Genomic DNA, 13,437 nt, shown 5'->3' on the forward strand with positions numbered 1-13,437 from the left:
CAACGGCTGTGCATCATGTCAGACAATGGATGGTTTCGATTTGGCACCGTTTGGGTAGCCGATTAGAATTGAACACGTACCTCTTCGTCTGTACAACTACCCCTCTATAGAGCGGGAACACACATTAGAGAGAGAGAAAAAAGTTTATCATTTGCAGAGAGAAGAAGAAATTGATCGAAGAGAAGAACTGGCTTTCTATTTCTTTCTGTTTCATATGTTTTCTAGGGTTTAATCGTGATGAATCATAACCGGAGACGAAGATTGTGAGTTTTTTTTCTAGGGTTTATGTTCTTCCATTCTGTTTTTTAATGATTCGATACGTGATTATGGGTTTGATGTTATGCATGCTGTTCTTGGGTCTTTATCATTATCCTTTGATTTAGGATGGATGTTATATGTTTAATCGATTGTAGAAATTACCTGTGTGTGAGTTGGTGATAGTTGAGAAAAGGGTCTCTGATGTGATATAGTGTAGGAATTGGGTTTTTCAAAGTAACCCTAATTTCATTTTTTATAATTTCTATATTTGATGCTCTGTTTTTTTTTTGTTCATGTGATTTGGGTTTTTTGTATATTGTACAGTCTATTAAAGGTGTTGATTGTGGTGATTAATTTAGGTTATTGGTTATGTTGCAGTGAAAGTGTTGTTTATGATACTAAGAATGTCTATTTACACTATGATGGAGAATGGCCTAGGCAACAACCTGTTTGTGGATTCAGTTTCCTTGATTATATTAATGGAAAGGAGGTGTATTGGCCTAAGTATGATGGAGACACTCTGAACATGCTGGATCTGTTGCACAATGTTTATGAGTATATTGATGGGATAGATGGCCACCATTGTGATTTTCAGTACTTGGAGAGTGGCTTTCTTTGTGATGTTGTGGATGATAAAGGTTTGCTGAAGTTTTGGAATGAATCAGATCAAGATGTTCCTAATGAAGTTCATTTGTTCATGACTCATGAGGGACCCCTAAAAGTTGTGCCACCAGGTGAACAAGTTGAGGTGAATTATGGTGTGGATGAAGAAGTTGAGGTGAATTATGGTGTGGGTGATGGAGATATTGTGCCAGTCACACAATCTCAGACAGAGCCATATGTTGTTGGGTGTTTGATTGAAGATGAGGAAACAAGTCAGCATATGACACAAGTGTCTGAAGATAATCCAAGTCAGCATATGACACAAGTGTCTAAAGATGATCCAAGTCAGCATCCAAGTCAGACTGCAGTGACAACAGAGCAGCCAACTCAGACTGCTCAGCATACCCAAACTACAACTCCACATAGGTCACCTGCAACAAAGAAGAAGCTTGCATCCAAACCTCAAACTCCACAGAAGTCAGCTGCAACAAAGAAGAACAAGAGGAAGGAATCAATTATTGCATTAGATGAAGAACATGATACTGTGGATGAGTTGTTAGATATGCCTGAAGAAGAGCTTGATGTACTACCAGAGTGCACCAATCTGAAGACTCCTTCAATACATGAACTTCCAATAGAAGATGATTATCATAGTGGTAATTCATCAAGTTCTGAAGGTGAATTTAATGATGAGGGTGAACCTGATACTGATGTGGATGAGGAAGCAGGAGAAGAAGAACCTACAAGGTACAATGAATATAAAAGTGATCACCAGAAATATGATGATATGTATGCTGATGTTGAGAGTGGGGAAGTTACTGAATGGACTTGTGATACTGAAGAGGTTGAGGAAGGGTTGATGTGGCCCAATATGGCAGAGTATAAGTTGTTTGTAACTAAATTTTGCATTGCCAACAGTATTGAAGTTGAGAAGTTTAAGGATGATCCAACCAGATTGAGGTGCAGATGCAAAGTCAAAAGGTGTCCATTCAGACTCTATGCTAACAGGTAAGCCCAGTTATACCATATTTAAGTATGGGCCTTTTTTTGTTTGTAACTTAATGATATCTAACTTTACACTTTGTGGGCTTTTTTGTTTACAACAGGCAACCCGATGGGCATACTATCAAGATCACTAAGTATATTCCTAAGCATATTTGTGTGAGTAGAACTAGTACTGGATACAATAGGATGGCAAACTCAAGTTGGGTAGCTAGTGTCATTGAACAAGATATTAATGAAGATGATTACTCATTGCAACCTAAAAAGATCAAAAGTATACTGCAGACAAGGTATGGTGTTGTACTTAGTTACTGGGTTGCTTGGAAAGGTAAAGGTAAAGCTTTAACAAAGAAGTTTGGGTCTTATGAAGATGGGTACAAGTTAGCACCTGAGGTTATGGATCAGATAATGAAAAAGAATCCAAGGAGTATAGGTGTTGTTTCCAATGATACTGACCATGACTTCAGTTATTGTTGCTTGGCATTTGATGTTGTGGGAAGGTCAGTACTGTTTTCTTTCTCTCTTATGCATGTTTCCAATGTTTACATAATAGTATCTTACCTAGACTGATTGAATATGGGTAGGGAGGGAGCTGCTTCTACACCACCAACACAAGGAAGGGGAGGAGCTACTTCTACACCACCAACACAAGGAAGGGGAAGAGATGGATCTGCTGCAGCACCACCAACACAAGGAAGAGGCAGAGCTGCTGCACCACCAACACAAGGAAGGGGCAGAACACAAGGAAGTGGAAGAGGCTTTGAATACCTGCTTTTTGGGACAACAACTGAACCATCACCAGGCAGAGGAAGGTCTACACCAACACAAGGCAGAGGAAAGTCTGCCCCAATGTCAGCATCAAGATCAGCCACTATTGGAAATTATCAGAATCTATATGGGACTATGCCAGATGGAATGAGGGAACCAAATAGACCAGCTTCTCAGACATTCAAGCCACCAAGATGGAGGATTTAACTAACAGTATGAGCATCTTTTTTTGGAACTTAAGACTTTTACTTCATTACTAATTATGCTATTACATAATACTACATAGCAATTGAACAGTAGCTAATGAAACAGATGATGAAACTGCCTTTTTTGTGAATGCTACATAAGACTTTTGTGAATGCTCTTAGTTTTCTTTTTGTTCTCCCTTTTCCACAGTCACTGCACCTTTAAACCTGTCACATATTTCTGCAAACATACTGTCACTAACATCTGAATCACTGACCATTTTCATGTCATGTGTTTCAATTGAATATTTCCCTTTGATAAAACACCCATCAAGGCTATCTATTGGTGTGATTTTTTTGTTGGATGTAGGTGAAGCTTCTGGGCATTGTGAAACCCAATGAGAATCACTACCACACTTGAAGCACCCATCCCCTAACTGTTGTTTTTCTGTTTTTGGTATTTCTGTTACAACAACTTTATCCAACCACTCAAATTCATTACACTTTGGTTGGTTTTGGCATCTCAAGAATCTCCTTCCTTTGTTGGCTTGAGTGTTTGCTTCCCAAACTCTACGCAAGCCATCACATTTTCTACATTTGGAATAGAGGTAAGGGCATTTCATGGCTAAATGGGTAGTTCCCCTGCAAATTTGACACCTACACAGATGTTCAACACACTGCAAAAACATGAAAAATTCTTTAGTTTTACCTCCTAACTGTAAATATAAAAATTAGTGTTACCTCCTCTAATGGTGGTTTTAGTTACATCGGTGGAGTTTGAAGATGAATCACCCATAGTTCTGACGGCACTTCAGATGGTGAGATTGGTTTTGTTTGAAAAGAGCAGGTCTGTGGTAATGGATTTAAGGAGAGGTGCAAAATATTTTCTCTTCATATCTGCTTTATATAGAACTGGATGGTGAAGATGACCGTTGCAGGTGACTGTTAAAGGTGACCGCACAAATTCGACCATAACACGTGTCTAGGTGTTCTAATCATACATGAGGGTATTATGGGAAAGTATAAAATCCACGTGTAAGAAATTGTCCAGCTGTACGAAGCAGCTGACTCAGCTAACCGGGTTTGGATGGAAAAAGTGACGAGAGGAGATTTTACTAATATTTGTTCTGTAGGGGAGGTAACTCAAATTATGAACTTCGTCAGGTGAGGTAACGCAAATTACCACTTTTTTAAAATTTTGGGGAAATCAGAGTAAAAGAATACGACGACCTAATTTTAATTCAAACCCAAGAACTCTCAGTCTCTTAATTATCCGATAATCACCGGCAGGCAGGCAACAGCTGAGAGTCAAATAAGACACCTTGAAAAGGGGATTATTATCTTTCAACAACCCTAGTTGTTGTGATTACTATTAAAGCTAATCATCCTCTTTTTAGGGCTCTATTTAAATCGATTCCCCCAAATGGTTAAAGTATCTCATGGAGCTTCAATCCGTTAATGGTAATTTATGCCACTCAGTTCAATTCGAAAATAAGTTTCTTTTTCTAATTTTGATTTTACTTTTAGATGAATTATTCATTTCCCACTACCAAGAGTGATGGTGAACAGTTGTAGATGTTTGTTTTTTTCCTTGATTTGGCTTACAAAGTTTTACTCTTACTAACACAAAATTATAAATTTTGGGGTAATTTTTTTGGATGTACATCCTTTGGATGATTTTGGTGAGCGAGGCTTTTAATCCTTGTTAGTCAGGTAATTCTTGATTCCATCACTTTACATGAGCCAAATTGGTAAATGGGTCCATTCATTGAGTTCATGAACAAAGCCATATATTCAATGCTTATGAAGAAAAGCTTATTAAAGATATATATGAAATTGTTTTCTTTCTTTTGTGAAATGACAGTACATTTATTGTTGTGTAATTTTGTGTACGCCAACTGGATGCAATACTACGTATAGAATCTTTACTTTGAAAGCCAAATTTACATCATAAATCAAAGTCTTCTTTGTTTATTGATTATCAGATAATCAAAATAAATCCAGTTTTAGGTCCAATTTGGATAATTTGCTAGACTTGTATAGCTTGAGTGAGTGTGTGTTTCAAAGCATATTAAGGAAAACAAGTTTGTGAAGAAAATGAATCCAAGGTGTAAAAGAGGAATCATCCACCTTAAAGTGCATCCCCCAATGCGTGTCATGCGTCACTTTACATGAGCCAAGAACTAATTTTATTTCATTTTCCCCAAGAACTCTCTCCCTCTCTTAATTGTTATCAGTATGCTCTTCTTGTGCAGCATCATCAGCACCATCTCCTCGATAATCACCGGCAGGCAGGCAACAGCTGAGAGTCAAATAAGACACCTTGAAAAGGGGATTATTATCTTTCAACAACCGTAGTTGTTGTGATTACTATTAAAGCTAATAATCGTCCTCATTTTAGGGTTCCTATTTTAAATCGGTTCCCCCAAATGGTTAAAATAGCACATGGAGCTTCAATCTCTTAATGGTTAATTTACAAAAGGAAGATGCCACACTCAATTCAATTCAAAGGTAAGTTTCTTTTTCTGAATTTCATTAATTTTGATTTTACTTTTAGATTAATTACTCATTTCCCACTACCAAAATTTAGTTGTAGATGTTTGTTTTTTTCCTTGATCTGGCTTACAAACTTTTACTCTTACTCACACATTATTATACATTTTGGAGTAATTTTCTGAATGTAGATGATTTTAGTGAGGGAGGCGTTTAATCTTTCATAGTCAGGTAATTCTACCTCCATCACTTTACATGAGCCAAATTGGTAAATGGGGCACTATGATAAAGTAATTTACGTTCATGAAGAAAGCTGTATAATCAATGCTTATGAAGAAAAGTTTAGTAAAGATATGTATGAAATTGTTTTCTTTCCTTTGTGAAATGACAATACGTACATTCATTGTGGTATTATTTTATGTATAGTAACTGGGTGCAATACTACATATAGAATCTTTTCTTTGAAAGCCAAATTTACATTAGAAACAACAGTCTTGTCTGTTCATTTTTCTTAAGCAAAACTCAAAGTCTCCTAACTATGGCTGCAACAAGTTTACTTTCCCATGGTTTTCTGATTGTTTTCTTAGCTATTGCGTTCCTTAATCTTAGTTGCTGTGATCAAGATGAGGATAGAAAGGTATGCTTAACTATAATCTTTCTGTATGTGACGATAGTTTTAATATGGTTGACAAATGCAAAATTTTGCGCTATGTTTAGAGAATTATGAACTAGGACCGTCTGAGGCTGTTCATAATTCTTTTTCCTGAATAGCTATATTTATCTAAGTCTGTTAGAACCTCTGTCTGTTGTGGTTTGAATCAGTAACTTTGATTTGAGGTCAACCTAGTACTATGATGAACTATAATGTAAACCTTGTCTGAAAATACAAGAATGTTGAAATCTGATTTCAATTTCCTTTATTTGATTTAAACGTCTTGACAACCATCTGTTTGGTGATCAGACAGATGTTCCTTATTGCAGTTCAATGACTGTGGGTTGAATGGCCTGTCCCTTATGAGATCGGGGTCATTCTAACCCTTAAATTAGCAAGGATGGGTTTTCCACGGTCCAAAACCCAGCCCCCTGCCAGTCCATGGGGTGGACTAGCCCTTCCCTTCTCACTCGGGACAGACCACCATGGTTGGCCTATCATTTTCAATACCACGGGAAACTTGGAAACTGTGTCAAACCCATGGATAACCTTTTGATCGACTTGACAGGCCACCTTCTTTGTCAATCTAATTTAAGTGTTAAACATAGAGAGAATGTGGTAAGGAAGGGGTGTGAAAGAGAAATCTATAATTTTAAATGAAGTTTTTATACTTTACTCACTGGGTTCTGTGTGTACAAAAACAGCAGAAAAGGAGTTGAAACTTCCTTTTTGATTGAATAGTATGCCGACGTGATTTGCATATACCCTGTCTGAGAAAATTTGTGCTGATCTTTCCAATCTCTTGCACTAATTATTCATTGTGATTTTTATTTCTTTTGATTGAATATAGCCGGTGATGATAGTTTAAAATGGTTAACAGAAATGTAAAACTTTCACATGTTTAGAAAATCATGAACTGGGATGGTCTGAGGCTATACTTACTGTTTGTATCATGCATCAAAAGTTTTGCATAATTCTATTTTCAATTATCTATATTTATTTAGGAATGGCAGAACCTCCACATCTCTAGTATAAACCAACCTGCAGTAATGAACATCTATATGAACTATACATAATCTTAAGTTTCAGCCTTGTCTTTGTCTGAGCCAACAATAATGTTGAAATCTAGTATTTGTTCTGAGGGATTGATCTATTGATATGCCGATTGAATTGAATTTTCTTTGGTTGGTTTTCAACATCAGTTTGTTTTAGTCAGACAGATGTTCCTTATTGCAAAATGGTATGTTCGTTCCGAGTGAGATTTTTACCCTTAGAATTAGCCAGGGCTGACTTGTATTGGGAACGTGGAGGTGGAATCCATGATCTAAAAAATCCAACCCCCTGTTAGTCTTGGGGGTGGAATGACTTCTCTTTCTCACTTGGGATATACCGCCACGACCAGTCTATCATTTTCAATTGCTATGCGTCATTTCACTTGGGTAACCCTTTTAATTGACTTGATGGACCACCTTCTTTGTCAAAATTGACTTAAGCTTTAGGCGGTGTCAAAGAGACAAGTAATCATAAGAATTAGGGTTTGACATGAAGTTTTTTATACTTAAGCCATAGGTAGTCATCATCCACATAGAACATCAGGAACATCTGAATAAGGTTTTGTACACTATGGTGATGATAGTTGATAGGAATGTAAAAATTTGCACTATGTTTAGAAAATCATGAACTAGGACGGTCTTAGACTGTGCAGGATTTCTATTTCCGAGTAGTTATATTTATCAAGCTCAGTCAGAATCTGTTTTTGTTGTGGTTATGAATCAGTAACTTTGATTTGAGGTCACATATTCTCTGTATATGTTATCTAAGTTTAAGCGCTTGTCTGAACAAACAACAATGTTGAAATCTAGAATTTGTGCTGAGGGTGAATAAAATTTACATACCGATTGAAGTGATTTTTTTTAATCTTCAGCGTTCTGAAACCTGTCTGTTTGGTTTAGTCAGACAGATGTTACTTATTGTAATGCGTTATGGTTTGTACCACTGAGAACCTTTTCAAGCTGAAAATGATAGGTTGACCTTGGGTTGTATCCCATGGTCTCTCCCGAGTGAGACAAAGACATGGGTGTGGGATCTACAGTCTAAAAACCTATCCCCCTGCTAATCTATCTTGAATTGTAGGTCCTACTACCTCTGAGGGTTGTTTTCAAACCCATGGATAACCCTCTGGGGTTATTTGACAGACCGTCTTTTTTGATTTATGATGAAGAAATTGGTTTGTCAAATTAATTTGAGTGTTATATTAAGAGATAATATGAATAGGAAGACAGAGGAGGCGGTGTGAAAGAGAAAAGTGATAATAAGAAATTAGGGTTTAAAATAAATATGGGTAATCATCATCTACACACCGTGTACAAAAGAGAGTTGAAACTCCCCTTTTGTTGTTTTTCGTGCTTAATGATTACCTACGACTAGTGTACAAAACCTTATTCAAAACTATAGTTTCTGTTTTCCGTTTTTTCTTTGTGATAAGTTAAAGTTGAATTGTAGGCATACTTGGACAATCTTACAGTATTGACAATAAAAAGTGCCTTCATGGTAGATTAATTTGTGAAGCTTTACAGATTCATACTACTCTCAAAAGTAATCTATAAAGCTGAATCTTGAGAGAGTTGGGATCCCTGTAAATCGGCATTTGTTTTGAATGTATGAAAAATAGATGTTTATATTCATAATCCTGTTTTCTTTTTCCTAAAGAAAATCTTGCTGAACATTTATGTGTTGAATCATTGAATTGGGTGTGCAAGTGGATTCCATTTTGTCGGAAAAGAGAAAACAAGTTTATGTTGTTTGGCTTATTCCCAGGTATCCTTCATCTATTTTCTTTGAAATGATAGTATGGCATGGTCAGTAATTCCTAATTCAGCCAAAAGACTTGAGCAAACAATAGAAGTGTAACGTAATGATATGACTAGGTTTACATTTGACATATTTAGATGCTTGGATACATATGTGGTTTTCATTGGTCCATATGAACATTCAATCTTCCAAGTTTAGAAAATACGGTTGACAGAAATGCAATTTTTACACTATGTTTAGAAAATCATGAACTAGGATGGTCTGATGCTGTGCATAGTTCTATTTGCCAATAGCTATATTTAATCTAGGCCAGTCAGAATGTATGTTTCTTCTGGTTTGAATCAGTAATTTTTAATTGAGGTCTCCTCTTCCCTTTAATGAAGTATACATAATTTAATATTTAGCCTTGTCTGAACAAACAATAATGTTCTGATGGTGAATCCATCAGTACACTGGTATTGAGTTTTCTTTGCTTGATTTGCAACTTATGCTGCCCATACATGTTAATTTGCTAACAGTTTCATAATGATTCTGTCAATTGCAGGTTCACATTATGTACATGGGCGATCTTCCCTCTGAGAGCGAATACTCTCCAATGTCTCATCATCAAAATATCCTTCAAGAAATCATTGATGAGGGAAGGTAAGTAACAATTATTCATAATCATAATCAGTTTTTGTTTTTTTTAAGCCAGTCTGTCCGCCACTTCGTTTCCAGTTCAAGTTCGATTATCCCTATCTGAAGTAGTTGTAGGAGACCCATTGTTTGACTGTTGAAGTGATGCAGAGTAAACCACTATATCTCATGTTCTATTCTCCTGACAAGTTTAAATGGGTCCTATTCTTGTTCTTTAAACTAGTTTGCATCTAGCTTTCTAAAAATTAGATGCATCTAGGTTTCATCTACTTTGCCACAGACTGCAACAATTTTCATCCCATCCTGGTAGGTTGGTGAAGCTACTAATCCAAGCATGAAGGTCTTGATTATTTCTAATTCTAGACGCAATATTGAGACCAAACAAAACATATCTGGCAAAATGACAATCTAGAAGGAGGTGTTGCATGGTTTCCCTGAGTTACACATGGGACATAAGTCATCTTTGATATGTCGAGAGCTGAAAAATAACAAGAAAAAATCTTTTGGTCAGGGGTTTCTCACAATGATAAACTAGGAAGAAGGAAGAGAACCCCTGCCGAGAAGACATGATACCACAGCTCGGTTGCCTTTGCTTTTTGCTCTTTGCTGTGTTTTCTTGTTTTTCTAGGTGTTAACATAGTCTGTGTGTTCTTGTTGTTTAAGGGCTTTTTGCCCATCTGTATGCGCCTAGGCGCCTCCTCTCTTGTATTTCTTTTTTTCTTTTCAATGCAACACCACCCCATCTTATCAAAATAAATAAATATGCCAGATTCGATAACTAGTCTAGATGCCAGAATATGAAGACAGTTTGCAATGCATTTTCACAGGAATGGCTTGATTGTAGGGGTTGTCTGAATATCCCAAACTTTGGCTAGAAGATTGTTTGTACTGACGATGTTTCATTTTTGTTGATTTGCTGCAGATCAGTTCAGGATATCTTGGTTCACACCTACAAAAGGAATTTTAACGGATTTTCCGCAAAACTCACAGAAGAAGAGGTCCAAAAGCTATCTGGTACTTAGCTTGTAACCTTGTTAATACAAAGTTCGCATGAAAGCATATATAGACAGTTTTAATCGTTGATATTCATTCAAATTTTTATGTTTGTACAGGTATGGAAGGTATCGTCTCGGTCTTTCCAAACCATATGTTTCAACTTCATACGACGAGGTCCTGGGATTTCTTAGGTCTTACTGAGAATGTGAATAGGATTCCTTCTGTTGAAAGCGATACTATAATTGGTGTCATAGATTCTGGAATCTGGCCAGAGTCAGAAAGCTTCTTCGATTACGGGCTTGGTCTTCCTCCTAAGAAATGGAGGGGTACCTGTAATGGTGGTCACAACTTTACCTGCAACAAGTACTTTTCTGAACTTTGTCTTCTTTTCAAATCTGTTTCGCAAAAGCAGTTCAAACTGTTACAACTCATATCTCTACAGTTTGCGGATTGATGTGCAGTAAGCTCATTGGGGCTCGATCTTATGTGATGGACGAATCAGGTGAAAGATCTGCTAGGGACGCAACTGGCCATGGTACTCACACTGCTTCAACTGCGGCAGGAAAAATGGTTAATGGGGTGAGTTTTGTCAATGTTGCAGAGGGGAACGCAAGAGGAGCAGTTCCCTCGGCGAGAATTGCGGCTTACAGAGTCTGTACCATGCATACTTGTCCGAATGATGCAATATTGGCTGCATTTGATGACGCAATTGCCGATGGGGTTGACTTAATCTCGATCTCGTTGGGTTACTCTGTACCACTTTCCTTTGACCAAGATCCTATAGCCATAGGTTCATTCCATGCTTTGAAGAAAGGGATTCTAACCTCAAACTCTGCCGGTAATAAGGGACCTAATCCAAACACAGTGGTCAGCAATGCTCCTTGGTTGTTAACCGTGGCAGCAAGTAGTACTGATCGAAGAATTATCGACAAAGTTTTCCTAGGAAATGGAAAGGCGATTCAGGTGAGTTTACTACAATGTAGACAATTTTGATTTGTTGTTACTTTTGACTGATACTTAGTGTACGATTGAATGAAACAGGGCCTTGGAGTGGATGGTTTCAGTTTGAATGGGACAACATTCCCACTTGGGTATGGAGATAATATTTCAACTGAATGTGAGCCTGAAGCAGCAGGGTATGTTACTTTTGCACCCCAAGCAGCATAGTATTAATGTGCAGCAAGCTCATTGGGGCTGACCAATACAATATTGTTTACAAAATTTCAGGAGGTGCTATTGCTTGAGCAAAAACTTAGCAAAGGGGAAAATAATTTTATGTGATGCTACGAATGGTACCGCGCCAATAGAGGAAATTTTAGAATCTGGTGCTCTAGGAATCATCATGGTCTCGGATTCGGACACTGACCCTTTTGATGTTTCTTACGTTTATCCATTACCAGCTTCTTTGATAAATGTTAGGAATGGGGAAATCGTGAAGTCTTATTTCAGCTCTACCAAGTAAGTATTACACATATTTTGAACCGACTCATGCATACCATTGTGGGCTGAATTACTAATACTATGATTTCACGGGCATTTTATATTAATTTCAAAATTTTCAAAAATCCCGTAGCAACCATTTTGCCAAGTGAAACTATAAAAGATTTTGAAGCTCCCGTGGTAGTTTCATTCTCATCTCGGGGACCCAATACAATCGTACCCCACATTGTCAAGGTAACAAAGAATTGTACATCTTTATTATTCTTTGCTACTGGTAAATTATTCATTGCTTTGATATTGTTCCCATTTGTTCCGCAAAACAGCCAGATATTAGTGCACCAGGAGTTGATATATTGGCAGCGTTTTCACCTGTGGCCAATCCCTCAGGTATTCCGGGTGATACTAGGTCCATGAAGTACACTATATTATCAGGAACATCCATGGCATGCCCGCATGCAACGGGGGCAGCAGCATATGTGAAAACGTTCCATACTAACTGGTCTCCTTCAGCCATTAAATCTGCTCTTATGACGACAGCTTTCCCTATGAGCAGTGCCAAGAATTCTGATGCTGAATTTGCTTATGGATCTGGTCAAATTGATCCAGTAAAGGCTACAAATCCTGGTCTGGTTTATGACACGTGCAGATGACTATGTCCAGTTTTTATGTGGTATTGGTTCCAGTTTTTATGTGGTATTGGTTACAAGTCATTCAAAGTTAAGCTCATTACAAACAGTAGTTGCCCCAGCAGCAAAGGATCCACAACTGATCAACCTTGGAATCTAAATTATCCTTCATTTGGTGCTCATGTCAAAGCAGGCAAAAAGATTCACTTAAAGTTTACAAGAACAGTGACCAATGTTGGCAACATGAAATCAATGTACAAGGTGAAGATTACATCGGATGATAGGATTACAGTGTCAGTTGAACCTAATGTTCTTTCTTTCAAGACAATGAATGAGAAGAAGTTGTTTGCTGTAAATGTTGTTGGAGATGGATTGGCTCCAGATGAAAAGGCAACTGCATCACTGGTGTGGTCTGATGAGGATCACACTGTCAGAAGTCCAATTGTCGTCTATTCGCATAGTGGAAAAGCCGGCCCCTTCCCTCCTCCTCCTCCAAAGGGAAGTTCAGCAGCTCGGTCTTTCCCTTGCACTCTTCTTTGCTTCTGGTGCTTTTTTCTGTTAGTCTTTATGTTGGTTTAGCAACAAAACATGATTTGTATTCCTTTAAACTGGATTAGTGTTAACCCTAATCAATGAGGTTAAGGTTTGTTTATGTCAATCATGTATGTTTAAGGGCACATAAGGATAAGTATCTCTTAGACTATTTGGAATTGCATACTAGTTATAATAATGCTACGTGAGACTGATTTTGAATTCTTGATGGAAGGTTGATTCTTTTTTTTTTCTCCAAAGTTCAGTAGATTAAAAGCAAATTAGGGGAACAAAAGAGTGTCCAAAGTGTTGGTTACCCTTATCTCATTACACTGATCTGAGATATTGGTATCGACCAACATATTGTTAACTCCATCGGTAGAAATTTGAAAAACAGTTTGAACAAAAAGTTGACAGTCTAAGATAAGATCAGGTT

The 13,437-nt window shown here is 37.4% G+C and overlaps 1 non-coding gene and 1 pseudogene across 1 annotated transcript; both read left to right on the top strand.

Moving 5' to 3' along the window:
- Positions 1 to 4,140: 4,140 nt before the first annotated feature.
- On the top strand, positions 4,141 to 13,227 carry LOC113297567 (annotated as a pseudogene).
- On the top strand, positions 6,811 to 6,894 carry LOC113300879. Its single transcript, XR_003335985.1, has one exon. It is a non-coding gene; the product is annotated as a small nucleolar RNA snoR20a (small nucleolar RNA).
- Positions 13,228 to 13,437: the final 210 nt, after the last annotated feature.

Source organism: Papaver somniferum, chromosome 7 (genome assembly GCF_003573695.1).
Source record: "Papaver somniferum cultivar HN1 chromosome 7, ASM357369v1, whole genome shotgun sequence".
In the NCBI taxonomy this organism is placed as follows: domain Eukaryota; kingdom Viridiplantae; phylum Streptophyta; class Magnoliopsida; order Ranunculales; family Papaveraceae; genus Papaver; species Papaver somniferum.